A 19,785-nucleotide genomic window follows, 5' to 3' on the forward strand; every position below is an offset into this window, starting at 1 on the left:
CTACCTTTTCTATTGCTGATGCTATTTTTGCAGCATTACAGACCGAATATACTCTAGGTGCAAATCTTTTTATAAGATTTGATGATATCATTATTCCTCTGAGTAGCGCAAAATTTTTCGAATCATTTTTTATTAAAAGCGATTCTATCATAACTTCAGTAAAAACTTCATCTCGTTTCTTATTTAAGCGTTCTCCCAATTTGTCTATAAGAACGTCCAGGTTTTGTTTTTTCTTATCAATGTTAATTGATATTTCCTTGTCATCATTAAAAGCACACTGTGCCTCCTTTAGCTTGTCCTTTGATAAGACGTGTCCAACAATATCGGCGCCGAAATTTGTGGCTGTACCACCTATAACAGTTGCACCTCCAAAAATTATTAGTGGGGTAGCTAAACCACCTATAATACAAAACATTATCTTCTTACTAAATGGAATATATTTATACAATATATATGTTCAGCTTATATATGTATAAATAAAACTTACAAATTAAAAACTGTGGATGATCTGACCTGGTCAAGTGCTTTACATCATCGTAGGACTATCCAAGACAATTCCTGTAATTTGAACAACGTCTACAGTATGTCTCTTTGGCGTAGCGTATTCCAGTATTCAACATAAAAGCGATTGATTAAACATATTAGTTAAATTTTCGATTGTGGTTACTTTGTGTTCCGTTTTGCTGTGGAAAGACATTATGCATTTGTTTTAACTATTACGTCTGTCCACTTTTATGTGGAAAAACCTTTGGTTTTTGTTTTGATTATTTTTATATTCTTCCGCCATTTTTATTCCTTCCTTTTAAAATTTGTTTCGCAAGAAGTGTCTTTGGCTATCTTAGAGTTTATACGCCTTTGGAAACGACCCTGCTTAACAACATACTTTTTTTTCTGTAAAACATATCTCCCTTGACACAACTTTTCTTGTTTTTTCATCTCCTCCATAAACAAAAAAATGACTTTTAAATTCGTGTTCATATTTGTTTGTTACATGAACATCCGCAGAATTATTTTGCTTATTTGGATTAGAGCGATAAGGTAAAATCTTCTATCTATATTTATCAAATAAATTTGTATTTTTTTACTCATAAACATTTTCTCATATGTGTTCATAGGTTCTCACTTAATTTTTTTGTCAAGGTCAAAGGTGAAGGTCATGTTTTCAATTTTGACTATTGTTGTTGTTGCATTTTCTATTACACAAAAGAAATTGGCTCTAATGTGATAAACATATGATCAGTTTGGTCTGAAAATGATATGATATAGGAGTTATTGCTCCTGAAATATTTTATTTTAAGATACATCGATTATTTCTTAAGGTTGGAACATGATAAAGCTAAAATCTATGCAAAATGTCCACCAGAAATTACTTTTTTTTTAACCGGGAGTAGCCATGTTTTCGCGAATTATATTGAAAAGTAACCAGAAGTCAAATATTCATTTATATTGTCATACATAAACGTAGTATTTTAGGAATTTACGTGACTTCTGTAACCGGAAATAGCAAGTAATCTCTCTGGAAAAAGGCAGAAGTATAGACGAATCATATATCTTTTGAAACAGTGAAAATAACGCTATTATATAATACCGGGAGTGATATTTTCTACACGAGAAGTTGCCAATTGTCTCTCTTATTCAGGCAAAAAAATAAAGAAAAAGCATATATGCATTGAATTAGTATGAAGAAATCTTTGATTTGATTTCAAAGTTAACTTTGAATTATTTAGTAGCGAAAACAAATTTCTCTCAACATGATGGAAAACATGCATATAATTATATGCACTGAAATGGTATGAGTAATAAATGAACTGATTGGTGATAATTTTTACCAGTACTGTATATATCGTGCTACAAAATCGCCTCCCACCATGTCTGGCGTGCTAGACAACTCAATCACCTAAGCTCGATATATATATATATATATTTATATATATATATATGAAAGCAGTTGTATAATTTTGAATGCATGAAATACTGGGTGAAAATGATGAAGATATTTTTACAAACTCAGAAAATCATTACCTCTATTGTCAAAGTGTTTTGTAGTTTACAAATTTACGTCATCATATAACTTTTACAAATCTTACAAAAAATCATTTTAAGGAGTCATTGTATCTTAAAACATACTGATAATTTATTTTCGCAACTTAAACATGTTCGATATTCAGCTTTTTAATGGGGATACTAAAATGGTTTTATCTAAAAGATATAGCAAAAAAATAAGTCGTCTTGCATTCAAAATATTTGGATTTAAGAAATGTTATCCTTTTCGTTGTATGAGTAACGATTACTGCTTGTATATATCATTCTATTTTATTACATCATAGATAACTGATTTATACTATTTCAATATCTTTAACAGATATGTGTATTTAATCAACTTATTACAGGCCATTTTTATTTTTTTTCTGAATCTGATTTTTTTTTTTAATTGAAATGGCTATAAGGCTTTATTGTTTTCTTCTTTTTATGAGAAGACATCAGAAGGTTTGTTTTATCTATTTATCTTATTATTCATATACAATGATAATACGAGAAATATCATTAAGAGATTCGTTGCATCTACAATACATAGCATCTATTAATATACCAGTTAAAATGACTCCAGCTGCCCCTGCAATCCCACCAATTATTGAAGTTGCAAAACCAACAACTTTTGCTATGTTTACATTTTTGTTGACCGCTGTAAGTTTAGCAGCAATTTTCTTGATTACATTTATAGTTTTTCGTCGTTTTGGAATCATTGCGTCAATAAGAATAATGAGTTCATCTGCACAAGATACTGCTTCATTCCACATTTTAGTCATGTTTCTGCTAGACTGAAAAAAATAATTATCAATTACATTTTAATTTTTTTCAAATTCTTGAAAATTTTGCACAACCTGTAGCCGAACCCAGTGACCCATACTTTTTATTATGTTTTGGGAAAAGGCATGCATAAACTATATTTTGACGAATTAACGAAACAATTTATGGATTTCAATTTAGACCACTCTCCCATTTTAGATTATCATTTAATGATTTGATAGTGTAAAGTTGGCTTTAAAGTTTAACTCTCTTATTTTTATATGCTTTCCTTCTTCAACTCAAACAAAACACCAGATCTGTAGCAGTATGAGTCAGTAAGTAGGTAATGTATTTAACATTTTACAGGGCAATACAAACATGAAAATAAAAACATGAAGCTGTATTGGGATTATTATCAAATACGCCAGATGCGCGTTTCGTCTACATCAGATTCAGCAATGACGCTATGATCAAATAGGTTTTAAAACCAAGCAAGTAAAAAGTTGAAGAGCACTAAGGTCTCCAGAATTCCAAAAAGTTGTGCCAAACAGCGCTAAGGTGAACTTTTCCTTGGATAAGTAAATCCCTAGTGTTTCGAAAACTTTATACTATTGTAAACAGGACATTGATAAAATGACCACATAATTGATATGAATGTCAACACCTAAGTGATGACTACTGGGCTGGTGTTACCCTCGGGGAATAAACGTCCCGCAAGCAGTGGCATAAACCCAGTGGTTCAATACTGTTTGGTAAAGTGGACAATACTAGTAGTTGACTCGATACCTTTTTCTCTCTCCTTTTCATGAGACATTACTTTAAGTAAAAAACAAAAAGCCTCGTATATTTTGTTACTTTAACCAAACCAAAGTTTAGTTTAATATATGAAAGACAAACAGGTTATGATATTTTTAAAACTATACACAGAGACATTAAACAGATTGATTCACCAACATTTTGAAAAAATACACAAGCAGGATAAAAAAAATAAGATTCAAACAACTTATTACCAATCTAAGGATTCTAATAGCTTTTGCAAAATTAATTTAATTGAACGACTACAGACAGCATATTATATCGGTCTTAATAATGATATCATGAGACCAAGGAACCTTTTCAACATCATGCATATACACCTATCCACTCTACTGTCACTCATCAGTTAATTGACCATTCACATGTGGACAATTTACCACATGTGTAAACATTTGATAGTAGCACGTGTTGTCGGACATTACCTCGGTCAAGCTTTCTTATTTGAACAGTAAATTTGATAGAATTGTTTTTATTTTTTTGCAATTAAATCATTAATAATATTGTTTTACGGAAAGGTATCAATGTAAGAGGGTAGAGGAAGGTCAATTTTCAACAAAATAAAAGTGTATTTTAATGAATGACAGTAATTAATAAATCAATTAAAAAGGAATTGGATGGCAGGGCTTATTGTTTTTAAAATATTGTTTACACACGAATAGTATTTTGTTTTTTAAATTGAAGAAAAAATATATATTCTGAAGAAGAAAAAATTTCAATTGGTTTACAAATTGAATTAAAATTGAAATTGATATTTTTTTCATTCATTTAAGAATTTATTATACTATAAAACATCCAAGTTGGTAAGCATTATTTCTTGAAATTACATTATATATAATAATGTAAAGATTCAGAAACTTTAAAAAAATTAATTAAACATAAAAATGAAAGTATTTATGTTTGTACAGTCTTCATTCTTAGAATTTTGTTAAAAGATAGGTGGAACTTCAATAAAATATTAAAAAGATATAGTTCCATAGATGCTTCATATCCAGGCCAGAGATATGATTCGCACCTAAATGGGTGGATATTGGATCAATTTTTATGATATATTATATAGATAAAGGACAAGAAGTGAGAAGTATTGGATACATTTTATTTTCTTAATTTGAAAAAAGGTAAGTACAATAGGCAAGGATTTCTGTTAAGGAAAATATTTGTATAGGAGTTTAAAGCCAAGACGAAACTTCAATGACCAATTATACACGTAAACAAATAATAAATTTATTTTCCTTTGTTCTATATTTTTTACTTATTGATAGGAATTTTAAATATCAGTATACGTTATCTATGGACGAAAAAAAAGAAAATCAGTAAAATATTATTCAATGAAACAATTAATAGGTACTGGAGCAATATTTACAAGTTGAACCATGCTTGTATATATGTATATGTGTGTGTGTTTGTCTACATAACACACTAAGTTTTATCAACACTCATTAGCCATGCTTAATTAAACCTGTAATTTATCATTAGAACTTATCTTATCAATCATATCATATATTCTATATCTTGTTTTTCTTTACATTTATTAACAATTTCTTTACTTTTTTATTATCCAAATGTTTATAATAACCGCCATTTTGTTGATTAGCTTGATCTTAAATGCTGGGTTGCCATGTGTTGCTAAGGGGAGTGGGCTTACCAGTAGATAGTGTAAAGGTGTATTGTTGTTTAAAGTTATCGTAAAAAGAGGCCTCATGGCGAATTTGTTAATCGGAATCTTTAGATTAAACATCGTTTTAATTATAAACTTAATGATTTCTAATAGATCTGTTATATTTAAAAACAATAGTAACATTTGAATATTATGAATCCTTGGTTCAGTAGAAATTCGTAAATGACATGCTATCTTTTTAGCAGTGTGATACATTTTCGTTTTTCAGTTAACTCTATGAGGGTACGTATATAATAAAAAAAAGATTATGGAATGCTTGCAAACTATCAAACATGAAATGCATATTTTATATAATGAAAGTGTATCATCCAGAGGTGATATAGATTTTTCATTGATGATGTTGAGTTCCTAATGTTTCATGGATTTTGCATTATCTCTAAAATTTCAGAAAAAAACCGAACAATTTGGGGAAATAAATTTATTGCATTTCTTTAGAAACCAATTATATTTGAATTATATTTGAAAACTGGATTAAAATTGATAAAATATACCTGAATGAAATTCTAGATGACACTATGTCACTACAAGAAAATTATATTTTGAGCAAATGAGGTGTGAAGTAAACTGGATTGCTGAATTTGACACAATCCATTCTACAAAATAGGATTGACATAGTTAAACAAGAAAATTCTGTCCAAAGTAAAGTAAATATCCAGAGAAATAAGATCACATGGAAAGATATTTTTGAGACTACATTTTTTTCAAATGAAATTTTATGTGACTCTCTATTGAATAGTAAAAAAAGCCGTCAGCAGGGATAAACAGGTGGCTCAAAATTTTACCATTGCAAGAAGATTTAAATATGAATTCATTATATAACTTTATTTTCAAATACTTACACTGGCAGACCTATTTGGAAAATCACCGCGATTTTTGTAAAATATTCGGTGTTTTTTGGCCAATCTCCGCGGAACGGATAATAAATAGAGGTTCATCGTAGATTTTCCGTTTTACAGAATATTTTGCGGTTCTCCGGAGATTTTCCGTGTCTCAGGGAATTATCCGTTTGTCCGATAAAACGGGTGTGTATTGAGTCATTGATAGAACCAGTGATGCGTGAGCGACGGTTATTAAAAGGTCGGTTGTATAATCCGTTATGCGTGAGCGACGTTCAATCATTAATTGATCGTTGTATTATCCGTTAAGTGTGAGGGACGGTTGTATTGAGGTACAGATTGTAATATATGTAGAAGTTTACAGAACTATCAATAATCGATTGAGATATACGGAATTTTCAAAAATTTATCACATAATGTTTCTGTAAATTTAGAGAGAAACAGATTATATATTTCTCGGGGTTAAAGGTTTACTTTTATGATTGAAAAATACATGTGTATGTCTGAGGCCGAAGATCATTTAAACTTCATTGGCAAATAGGAATTTTTAAAACGATCTTGATCACCTGCTGATCCATTAATCTTTCAGAATGAAATGCACATTTATACCTCTTGGGGTTGAAGGCATATATTAGCAACATTAACAATATGCTACGATGAGATAATGACAAGTTGCGAATTTTAGTCCGAATGTGTATGTATATGATCATATGGACATACATTCATCTTTATAATAAATCTGTTCATCTGTCATTTGTTTTATTAAATTACTTTTCAATTGTGGTATAAATACAATTTTATCATTGTGTAAGACGATTTGAGAATAATGCTTTCATCGTAAATACTTCAGAAATTATAATTGATTCAAGAACCGTTTATTGGAACAAAAATAAAATGAACGGACTATAGGAATTTCTAACCTTAGTTGATATCAGGGGTCAATTGGTATAGCAGTATGTAACGTAATACAACGATCGTCGATGCATAATATGCATATACATGTATGTATATAGTATGCATGCAACTGGATTTCGACAACTCGTGGGTTGTCTTTTAGACAAAGAAGTTCCATTTTAAAGATATGAAAGTACGTCAATGCACGTCTTGTAAACTAATCTGTTACTTTTTGAAATATAAATAAGTTATATTTAAAAGATTGGATGGTTATTTCACACGTATTAAAGTTCTTCTGTCATCATTACTGTTTTTCAATTATTTTTTGAGAGTTCGATCTTAAAACTAAGTTCGTCCTGACATTTATGGAATATTTGCCACTGGAAGTTAAACAACCAACAATCAATCATCTTATTACAAAATTTAAAATATGCCTGAGCGATAATATTCTTTAAAATTTTAATGTGAAAGACAGTTTCTCCATTTATAAGAAGGCACTTCCAGGTCTAATTTTACGTGTATCTACATTCCGGGACTGAGATTTATTTACTATACTAGCAAAAAAAAAAGAAAAGAAAAGAAATGATGATACGTTTTTTTTTTAATAATTAAATAATTAACGTTAAAAATATATGTAATTAACTTGATCTAAAACTTGACCTCGCTCATGATAGAGAATGTTAAAAATCAATTGTGTCGACTGCACGGGATTTTCCAACGGCGGGAAATACCCTGTAACTATAAACACAGGTGATGTTATATACTGACCGATTGTGGAATGTCAATTCAGGGTTAAAGTGATGTGTAATGATTGACATTATTGTCCGCTTGAAAGTTGAGGCTCTAGTAGGTTCATTTCAATTGATAATCGAAAATCTAAAATCATTTTTTTTTCAAATCAACGATGAAGTTTTGGATATTATGGAAGGGATTTTTTTAAGGACAACGGAGGTACCTTAAAAGTCTATAGGAAAATATACAAATAAAATAATATAAAACAATTTCGAAGGTCACAACTTGTATCTTATAAATCAATGATAAAGCGACTTCATCAGTATTAACAGTTATAAGATTGCAATCAGATGACTTTTAATTTTGTTTGTCACGGTTTCAGGACTGGGAGTGTATAAGATTACCTTATATTACATTGTATTTACAAATGTTTGTTTATATTGCTTGACCCTTATGGGTGTAATTTTGCAATAAAGATTAAAAATATATACTTAGGATGTTCCATTCTCAGCATTGTTTCTGGTCTGTCTGTTCGTTTGTTCGTTCGTCCGTCTGTCCCGCGTCAGATTGAAGTTTTTGGTCGAGGTAGTGTTTGATGAAGTTGATATCCAATCAATTTAAAACTTAGTACACATGTTCACAATGATATGATCTTTCTAAATTTAATGCCAAATTAGAATTACCTCATTCCGTCAGTCCACTCAGGGACTTTCTATACTAAGTAAAGAAAGTCCCTGGTCTGTTAAACATAGAAAATGTTAGTGCGGATTGGGCATCCGTGTATACTAGTGACACATTCTTTTTTTTAATTTATTAAACTTGTTCTCAGTGGCAGATCCAGATTTTTTTTATATATAAGGAGAGGGGAGACTAACTGATAATGTCATGAGAGGACCAGCTCCAATCATTCTCAAGTGATTCCCTACATAGTCAATATTTATTTTTCAACAAAGGTGGCGGACACCGTGTCATTCCCCCTTTATAGCCGACTGAGAAACTCAAAGGGCTGTTTAGGCAGTCAATGTCGTCAAAAACTTCTATGTGTTGTATAGCCAGTCATTGTGTCAGTGTAAAACTTCCATGTATATCAATCAATCAAATCAAGACTATTAAAAACTCCTATCAACGCCATTCCCCACTAAATCCGGCTCTGGTTCTATTAATTTCATTATTTCTTCAGCATACTAGTATCGGTAGCATGTGAGTATGGTAGCACTCCGTAGATAGGTCTGTAGTTTTGCATGTATGACACTAACAGTTGGCCTAACGTATTAGAAGGCCAGGGTTTGAAGGTCATTCAACATTCTGTGGCTCAATTGCAACTATATTTTCTGTGAAGTGCTACCTAAGCCGTGGCCAGGTGAACCCTACCCATTTTTTTCAAAGGATTTTCCAATAGCACATCGAAACACTTCCAGCATTCTATATTTTTTTCACCAAAAAATTGTACCTCAGCATAATACAGGTCAAGAGGTACATTTGTTTGAGGAGGGGGTTTCAATTACTGTTCTTAAGTTTAATTTCCTGTTACTACGAATTTTCGGGATTTTTTTTTTTATCAGATTTGCCCTGTTGTCTTTTCTTTTAACTCCGTGTAAACCCTCACACGCGATGTTTACAAAATTATTTAATTGTTTCAAAAATTAAATTTGTTGTATTACCTCTTTTAACAAAATAATATTTAGTTAGCTTTATTTGCGCCTTTTCAAAGTCCAAGCATTGAACATTGCAAACACATATAGATATTTTCAAATGAATTAGAAAATATCTTCCCAAATCGACAGAACGTACACAGAGATATTTGCCACTGGTCTTTACCCAGTTAACGATTCACTCTTAAATGCATTTCTCAAAAAACGATGGGGAAATAGAAAAAACACAGATTATATCTTTTGGATAAACAGCCAGGGACATTTCCAGACATGAATATAACTGCATGGACCATCGCTTACAAGTTTTGTGACAGAACAGACTTACAACTTTACTATAGTACATGTACAGTGCTTAGAACTGTCTCATAATTTTACTCCAGTTTACATAGTGCATTCGTTTATGTTTTATGATAACAGAACTGTGTTTTATCAAGGTTTATCATAACTTGTATGGTTTTATGATAACTGATTTCTGAGGAATATGTTTAATAATGCAAACTTTATTTAAAGATACGTTTTTTTCCAATTGGCGCTAAAGAAAAGCACCATATGAATATTCATGAACCTACAACGATTGCTCAAAATCGTTATTTAAAAATCCTGTTTGTGAGATGTAGATTCATTTCAATACCGAAATTTCGTCTATATATTAAGTTTCACAAGTGTATAACACGGACAAGCTATCAGAAGGTACATTACTCCCATTTTGTTTTGGTGTGAACCATCGATGTTTACAGCAATATCAAAGAATAAGATGATGATGGTAGAAAGAACTATGGGCGTCATGTGGCAAATATTACATGCATATCGGACCATGAGTTGTCAATCTGTATGAAAAGATTTCCAATACAACCATATTATTGAGAAGGAATGTTTACATGCTATTCTCTCGTACTAGTATTACAGAGTTCTTGTGTTGTTCACCTTAGACAGACATCTTTTTAACGATGTTTAAAAAAAGACAGAACCAATTTAATGTCATATATCCCTATTTTTTAATATAACTATAAAATACCCCTATTTAGCGGACAAGCAGTTTATTCTTTTTTCTGTTATTGAATATTGAATACCAAGAAGGAAAATAAATCCCGAAATTAATTTGAAACTTTGATACTCAATAGTTTTCCAGCAAAATATTCACATCCCTTGGGGATAATTAGTGTTTGTCCAGTGGCATATATAACATGCATGTCGGAACAGGAAATTTGGCATAATGTACTTTCAGAACCATGTTCACATCATTGTACATTAGGCAGCAACCATTTGATTTTCGGGGGGGGGGGGGCTATGGGTTTTTTTCTGTACAAACTTTTTTTTTCGCCTGTGGCGAAAAACAAACTATTTTTTTCGCGGCAAGTCAAAAACAATTTTTTTCTTTCAATTTTAGCATTACATATAGTGGCAGCTGAGGGTGTAACAAGCAATTTATATAATTTTGAATTGCAACTATCTATAGTTCCGTAACTTTCTATCAAGGCGTATAAAAGAATGGTCGATAAGTGCGTATATTTTTGTTAAATCAATATTTCTTGTATGTTTCAAACTGTCCTTCACTTTTGAGAACGAGTACTTACATTTCCCCAAATTTACCCTTGGAAAAAATGTGAAAACAGATTTTTATTTTATCAAATCTTTTTTTTTTGGAATTATTTAGATTTTTATAAATAATATTCTTTACACCAGAAATGTAATTTATAAACAAGCTTATGCGTTTAGTAATGACTAGTATATTGGACACGCAAGACAGAGATTTATACTATACACCTGATAGTTCAAAATGGAAAGTTTCAAGTTATCGGTCGTATACACTGATCAATACCCTTAGAAGTGAAGCGATGCATGAACTTGCAAGTCCGACAGGAAATCGCTTGAATACCTGAACGTGTCACCTCACAATACATTTGGGAGTAATACCTTTAGCCATGCTGGTGATCAGACAAGGGAAGGTACGAATTTTATTACATAAAAGAATTATGAACAAATTAGATTTTCGAAAACAATTTTCACGGAACACTTATTTATGCTCATTTATGACTTTGAACTATGACTTTTTCACCAATTCCCATATAAACAGTTAAAAACGACAGACCTTGGTTACCACGGTATAGCTGACTTATATTAAACCAAATTTCAGAAATCCTTGTATTGTAGTTCCTGAGAAAAATTTTCAACTTGGCTATCATGTGTAAAATCAATCAAGTGTTCGGTAAACAGGAAGTTGTTGAGTGATTTATCTGAAAATGCGCATCAAGTTCCAAGTATAGCTGACTTATATCAAGCCTGAAACCAAATTTCAGAAATCCTGGTAGTGTAGTTCCTGACAAAAAATGTGACGAAAAATATTCATGGGACGGACGGACGGACTGACTGACTGACAGACTGACGGACTGACGGAAGGACAGACAGAGGTAAAACAGTATACCCCCCTTTTTTCAAAGCGGGGGTATAATTAAATATCTTACAATGCAAAGCTAGTTATTTGCGATGTGCGATGATGCGTAGCTGCATGGTAGATTACTACGTGAATTAGATCATTTTGATTATCTTTGAATTCACTAACACGTGGCTGTTGACACATTACACACAATATACTTAAAATACCTGGGGCAATTTACACTTCTGGTTTATTGTCCCTTTAACCAGCCAGTGTATCTGTGTATTATGTATTTATCTACTGTGCAAGGGTTGTGTAGCCAGTCAAGGTCGTTAAATGTATCTCTAGCTCCATTGACAGACTCCCATAATATATTCGAAAGCGGATCCCGAATTTTGAAAAAAAAAGAATGTGAAAGGACGTAAAGACAACATTACAAATTGGACTTGTGTACATGCAACATTCAATCTATTTCTTGTTTGACAGTTTACTGACTGTCAAACCCGTGTTCAATTTATTATTTTGATATGGTTCCATCATTCGAAAATAAGTTATTAAAATCTCAGTAGGCTAAAAAAAAAACTACTGGATTTTACCCACAGAGTGCAACAAACACAGGTCACGGAAATGGTCTCTACTACTTCAAACTTTGGCAATCTATTAAAAATAAAATCTTATCAGTCAATTTCATCGTATCACAATTTCATGTAACAGCAGAAGATAGTGCCTTGAAGATAGCTGAGTAAAATAAATATTTTTTTAAACAAGATATATGTAGGGAGCTCTATTTTAACCAACCCGCGCATGAACAGATTCATTTTTTCTTGTATTTACTTCCTAAATGACACGACTCTAGAAATGTTTGCCACTGGACATCAATTTAAAAATTAAATAGAATCAGACAGTCATGCTCGAGCAAATAACATTGAGAACGGAACTTTATAGCAAGATATATACTATAGTGTATACAGATTGTATTTGAACACACACGAGGGTCTTGAATATTGTCTTATAGTTGTAAGTAATTTTTCTGTAGTCTTCATATTTTTCCCCATTATTCTATATTCTTTGTTTTCTTGGTGTCTATTTTATTTACTTTTTTGGCCCTTTGTTGTGCACTTTTTGTCCATATATATTCTCTCTTCTTCTATATAAATCCTATTCAAACCCTTATAAACATACACCATCAAAATGTTCAACTCAAAACCCCAGTTGACTTGTCATCCATGGAGTTTTTCTCAACCGTTGAGAATATAACAAATGCTAAATGAGTCCGTTTAAAAAAAAAGATGTGGTGTGATTGCCAATGAGAAAAGTCTGGATAAGAGACCATATGCCACAGAAATTCACAACTATACATGTAGGTCACCGTACGGCCTTCAACAATGAGCACAGCCCATACTGCATAGTCGTCTATAAAAGGAGAAAAAGTCTAGGAGTCCATTACTGATATTACATATATATATGATTAATGTATCACGTATACGTCTGATGCTTAATTGTTGGCTCTGCTGGAAGGCAAAATATTTAGCTCTTTACTGACTAGTATTTAACAACTGAAACTAGATAAGTTATGAAAATCAAGGAATCTATACATGATATAACAGCAAATTTGAACGGAACCAAAACGCAAATTAGTAAAATAATAAGTATACAACTTGCATTTCAGCATTTTAATATTGGTAATTATTAATGATGTAATGCGTAAATAAGTTATCCTACACAGTGGAACAAATGGGAAGCCAAAGTACGTTAATGTCTGGATTAATCTTCTGCAAAAACAATGTCATTTTGTTTATTTTATCTGGTTAAATCTTCTGACATCAGACTCGGACTTCTTTAGAACTGAATTTTAAATGTGCGTATTGTTATGCGTTTACTTTTCTACATTGGCTAGAGGTAAAAGGGGGGGGTTGAGATCTCATAAACATGTTTAACCCCGCCGCATTTTCCCGCCTGTCCCAAGTCAGGAGCCTCTGGCCTTTGTTAGTCTTGTATTATTTTAATTTTAGTCTCTTGTGTACAATTTGGAAATTAGTATGGCGTTCATTATCACTGAACTAGTATATATTTGTTTAGGGGCCAGCTGAAGGACGCCTTCGGGTGCGGGAGTTTCTCGCTACATTGAAGACCCGTTGGTGACCTTCTGCTGCTGTTTTTCTATGGTCGGGTTGCTATCTCTTTGACACATTCCCCATTTCCATTTTCAATTTTATTTCAATAAACTGACTTAAATAAAATTTAAGCAAGTTAAACTGTAAGCTTGCCGCCGTTGATACCCCTGCCGAAATATTTCGGTTCACAGGAAGTTGTTGAGAAATGAATCTGAAAACGCACCACACGGTACAACCCTGTAACCAAATTGATAGATACAAAAAAGATAGATACACAAACAAATTTACTTAAATAAATGTTTAATTTACATGTAATGTATGACGTACTTAAAATCATCTTTGTGTAAAGAAACGTTTGAATTGGCTGATCTTTTTGTAAAGCATGCTATTTTGACGGTTACGGATTCAGACTCATTAAAGATGCATTTCTTTCTAACACAAACCAGAGACAAATATACACAAAAATTTACGCAAATGTTCCATAAATAATTTTATTTTAGGTCAATCGACAATTAAACATTATAATTAAATTAAAACAGATATAAATTCAGTTTCTCACGAGACAAAATTCGGCCACAAAATTCTACATATTTTTTATATATGACCAGAGACATATAATGTCTCTGATATGACAAAGTTGCCTCATTTCTTTTTTTGACATGTTTAAGACTCTTTTTGTTTTCCTGATTGAATATACACTATAGTATTGCCGAGTGCTTCTGTTAAAATAAAGTTCTGGTCATGGTTAAAATAGTATGTCAGAATTTGTTAATCTTTAAAAAACAATTGCCAAGTTATTATTTAGAATTCACCTCCGGTAATATTCAGGTGATCGGAGGGCAATAAATTGCGTAATCGCACACCTGTGAATTATCAATCACAACTCTATTAAGGACCTAATTACCGGAAAATCGGACACACACAATTTCACTGTGTAATTAAACAAACTATTGCAAAGATATATGCCGTACAGAAAATTTTCTTGTAATAACAATTGAGCATTACCAGATTTGAAATTTTAATTATGAAATGCATATCATATAACAATATTTTTCTCAATAAATGCTGAAAGATAAATATAACATTCAAGTATTTTTTATTAGAAAAGAAATTATAATATGATCTGATATAATTTTCCCATTGCTTTTCTTGATTATCTATCGAGGTTATTCATCCCCGACTTGATTGCATGTTCTAAATTTTATCGACGAGAATCTCATTCTGGGCCGCGATCTTTAACGGGATTTCACGGAGTTGCCAATCTCTGTGTATATATGTCTCTGCACAAACGATGCAAACGGCTAAGCTCGCACATGTTTTGATCATTTCTTTCAAACATACGTTTGCAAAGTTTACATAAACTTTGACAAACTATGCAAACGCTAAAAATGCTTCTGTAGTTTGTCGTTTGTTAGTACAAACGCTCCATTTGTTTCTAACTTCAACCTGATTAAACGAAGTTGTTTCTACGTTTGTAAAAAAGTCTGATTACCAACAACATGTACATGCATTATTGAAAATTCAAACAGGGTCATTAAAGATTTATCAAACGATGTATTTGTTTCTACTCGTGTATCGTTTAGAAAACAGTAACGCACGCGACACAACGTTTACAAAATTCTTGTTAGAAAGAAATGCGGCCTAAGAAAAATCTTATTAGAATCACAAGAAGTTCTGATAGGTCGTAAAATAAACTTCCCATCACTTTATTCTTTTCACATGTCAATTTAAAAAAAAAAAATTCGCAACGATGTCATAATTGAAAGCACGAGGAAGGCTGACCAAAATGTTCAACTTGCGGCTAGTGATTGACAGGTATGATTATATCTTGGGGCTCTTGTGGGGAGCGTGGTGTCGGACGGAAAAAAAGATTTCCAGTATTCATATATATATAAATGTCGATCTGATGTGGAAAATTGGGAGTTTTTTTTTATAGCACAAAGAAAAAGACGTTAGAAAAGTAACAATGTGTAACTATAAACGAATTACTCGTTTATAATCTACGAGACTGATCAGATCGAAGTTTGATAAAAAAAAAAAAAAAAAAATAGCATTCAATATCAAACCTTGGAATAAACATGTTCAATGTATACCTGCAAATATGTCTGAATAAATTATATTGTGTATTTAAATTATCTCCATTGAATACAATACAATTTATTAAATGTATCTATGATATCCTCCATAAATAAATATCTGTACAGGTAAAGTTAAATTCGGATCAACAGATTGATTTATGACCTTCCGCTTGTCCATGTTGTATTGCAAAAATATCACAGCAGGTGTTACTCACACTAGAGAAGTGTCAAATCAGTATGACATTATGTCGGATTACGGCATCTGCAGTAATTAAGACCCTGTTTTTACTGTTTTTACAGGAACTGATTTATCTTAACATGACAAATAAAGAAGAATTTTGTAAGGTGAACATATTAATTTGTAGTATTGCAAAATTACCACGTGCATTTTCCTGTTCATTGGTCACATTTAAATAGATTATTCTTTATTGAACTAAATTCGATATTTAAATTGCAAGTAACTTTAATATCAAAACCACCGATTTTTATTTCTCGACTGAAAAGGGTAATAAGACGGTTATTTTTATCTGACTGTAAACAGTGTATATAATCACAACGATCTATTAATAACCGCTGCTCACAGATAACGGATTATACAACGATCTATTAATAACCGTCGCTCACGCATCACTGGTTCTATCACTGACTCAATACACACCTGTTTAATCGGACAAACGGATAATTCCCTGAGACACGGAAAATCTCCGGAGAACCGCAAAATATTCTGTAAAACGGAAAATTTACGATAAACCTCTATTTTTTATCCGTTCCGCGGAGATTTGCCAAAAATCGCGGTCATTTGCCAAATAGGTCTACCAGTGTGTGGTATACATTCTAGTTTTATTTTTTCGAGTGATGTTTTAAGACATGTATTTACTATGTGTCTGTCTGTCATTGTATTTTTTATTGACAACAATAATTCCTTTTTTTTTTCAGTGTAATTTTCCTGTAAAAGTTTTGCCATATCTGTTATAACTAAGTCAATAATTTGTAAGAAATTTTCTGTATCCCCACGCAACATTTCAACTAAACCGATGCTGTACTGACCACTATCAGTCCCTATTTGCAGCCCCCAAAATTCACGACCATCCCTTTTTGTGCCATCTGTATGTAAAGTGTTATTGTTGCTACTAAGCATTGCTTCTGTTGCCTGCAATTGTGCTAGGATTTTGGCTTCTATAAGCATAGTTTCTGCAAATGTTTTTTTGGTAATCGATCAACCTTTAACCCCCCCATTTTTTCTAATACAGTACGAACAATTTTTTCAACGTTACATACCACGACATTCATGGACAGAAGTGAAGCATATACCTCCCTTATGGTGTCATTATATTTCCCCCCATGAAATGTTTGTACTATTTGTGATTTCATTAAGTTTTCAATGTCTTCTTTTAATATTTCGTTTTCATTTTCCAAATATTTCATTCTGTTTACTATATCTGAATCTGATTTTTTTATTGAGTCAACAGTTTCATTCCTATTTTCTTTTTTTGAGGTTTTTGTTCCGGTAATATCTCAGAAGTGCTGATTGTCCTTTATTCTTTCTTTTTATGTTCTTATTTCTTTGTCTTAAATATTTCATTTCTTTTTCATGTTTGTTTTTTTCAGATGTTAGTTGTGAAATACGTGTTTGCTTACGTTTCAGTCTTTCGTTTACATTTCTTGTAGATAATTCAGACATTTTTGATAGACTATCAGTGTATTTAGCTGTTACTTTTTTATGTTCTTTTCTGATTTTGAATAATTTCAAGTTTGCACTACATTTCTGTTGTCTTGTTTTTTCCAGTTTTTTTTTCCAGGTCAATAATAATATTTTTTTGTTCGGCAAACTTATGAGAAGCGTTAGTGATGTAGTCTTGAAACCTTTTATTTTCAACCTTTTCTGAGCTAGTCCTTTTTTCATTTGAGTCTAGATTACACAAGGTATTTCTTTTCTGAGGGGGGGTATATTGTTGTGTCAAGAAGGCACTGACATTTTGCCTATCACGTAAAGAAATCTTTGACAATTTTTTATAAACCAACTCAATATTGCGTTTTAACCCATCAGAGTCAGGGGTGTAATTTAAGTGACATATAAATTGAACCCACAATGCAACTGTTTTGAGTAATATGCTATGTTGCATTCTTACTTTTCTCAATTCAACAATAAGACCATTTGTTACATTGATTTTATATGGTATCGGAGATGGATTTTTCAACCAATCCAAACTGATACCCTCTTCTTCACATATGGAACCAACATCTTTAAAAGCAATCCCTATGGCTTGCTCTTTACCAACAGAAATATCTTTTTTCTTAAAAACCGATTTCATTTTGTTTCGAATTTTCCTTACAAATACAGACACATTTACACTACTATAATTAAGATTTTCTAAAATAATAGGTATGTTTTCCTTAAAAGAGAGTTCTACACTATCTTCAACTACCGCTATCACACAATGCCAAAACAGATATTCTTGCCATACATTCTGCTTTAACTTGTCTAAACTCCAATCATCTAAAAAAAAAGCACCAACATTCATGAGTTTCAAATGTACAAATGTAATATTGGTGTGCTTCTTAGTCATGCTATTAATTGTTTGAAATGTTGACCAGCAACATTTTTAAAATAACAAATAACTAGGGACCTTTGAGTTTATTGCATTTCTGATAAAGTTTTTTAAATTAAATATCATTATATGCAACAATCGCAAGAGTCACAGATTAGTTTACACTTATTTTTAAAATGCCTTTATAGTTGTCAAGATAAAACTTAAAATGAAAGTTACTTGTTTTATTTTTAAACACCATAAACATGTAGGATTAGGCATCAAAGTATTGTTCCATAGAGACCACAATCGTCCAGCGATGTCTTCAATTCATCTCACCACTGACCAGCAATGTGCATAGATCATATACTGAAAAAAAAACAGAGGGACCACAAAGAAACAGTTCTAGTTTACATGTTGAAATGTTGTGTATATATATTTACACATTTATATATGACGTAATGAATCTACCTATTACAAAATACTGGAAAATACTAAAAATTAAAAAAATGTTGAAAAGTACAGCATTTATTTCTCTTGTCTTTTCATAAAAACAGTCTTTACTTATTTTTTATGGAGTTAAATTTTGCATACATATATATAAAAATGTTTTTCGTGGTGCAAACACGTGAAAAAAGTGATTGGTTATAAATACAAAAACTTATTTAATTAATATATTTGAAGCCGATAATGTTTTCAGTATAATGCTGTCATTTATGTTTACCAACTAATAAATCTGATTACAAAATTATGAAAATATATTTTATTTTTATAATGACATGAATGAAATGCAGCTTATCTTACTATATAAAATACTAACCGGTATACATGCAATTGATGAGAAGAGAATGTATCATGTGTCTGTCAACTCCCATGCAGGATAGGTACTTCCAAACATCAGTCTCTTCTATCAGTTGGGCCACAGGCACAGGAGATGGGGATCCTAAATTAAAATTAAAACAGTCTTTAAAAGAAGTTGATATTTATGTTTCAAATCTGTACATACGGCAACAATTGGGCCACATTTACTATTTCTTATTTATGTAGTCTATGACAATTTTGACTTGCTTTTATAAAATAAAAGGGTGTTTATAAAACTTGTAATTCATGAATCTCATGTACATCTACAATTGTATGCAAGAAAAACACTGAAAACATTTAAAATAAGCAAAAATTTCAATTAAAATAATCCCCGATATACGGTAATAATATTTATACTAACCGATATTTACACGATTGCTGATTTCGAAAGATGTCTGTTGACGCTGCTCTGTCATGGTGAGGGGTAGTTAAAAATGT

This window comes from Mytilus trossulus, chromosome 12 (genome assembly GCF_036588685.1).
Source record: "Mytilus trossulus isolate FHL-02 chromosome 12, PNRI_Mtr1.1.1.hap1, whole genome shotgun sequence".
NCBI classification, from domain to species: domain Eukaryota; kingdom Metazoa; phylum Mollusca; class Bivalvia; order Mytilida; family Mytilidae; genus Mytilus; species Mytilus trossulus.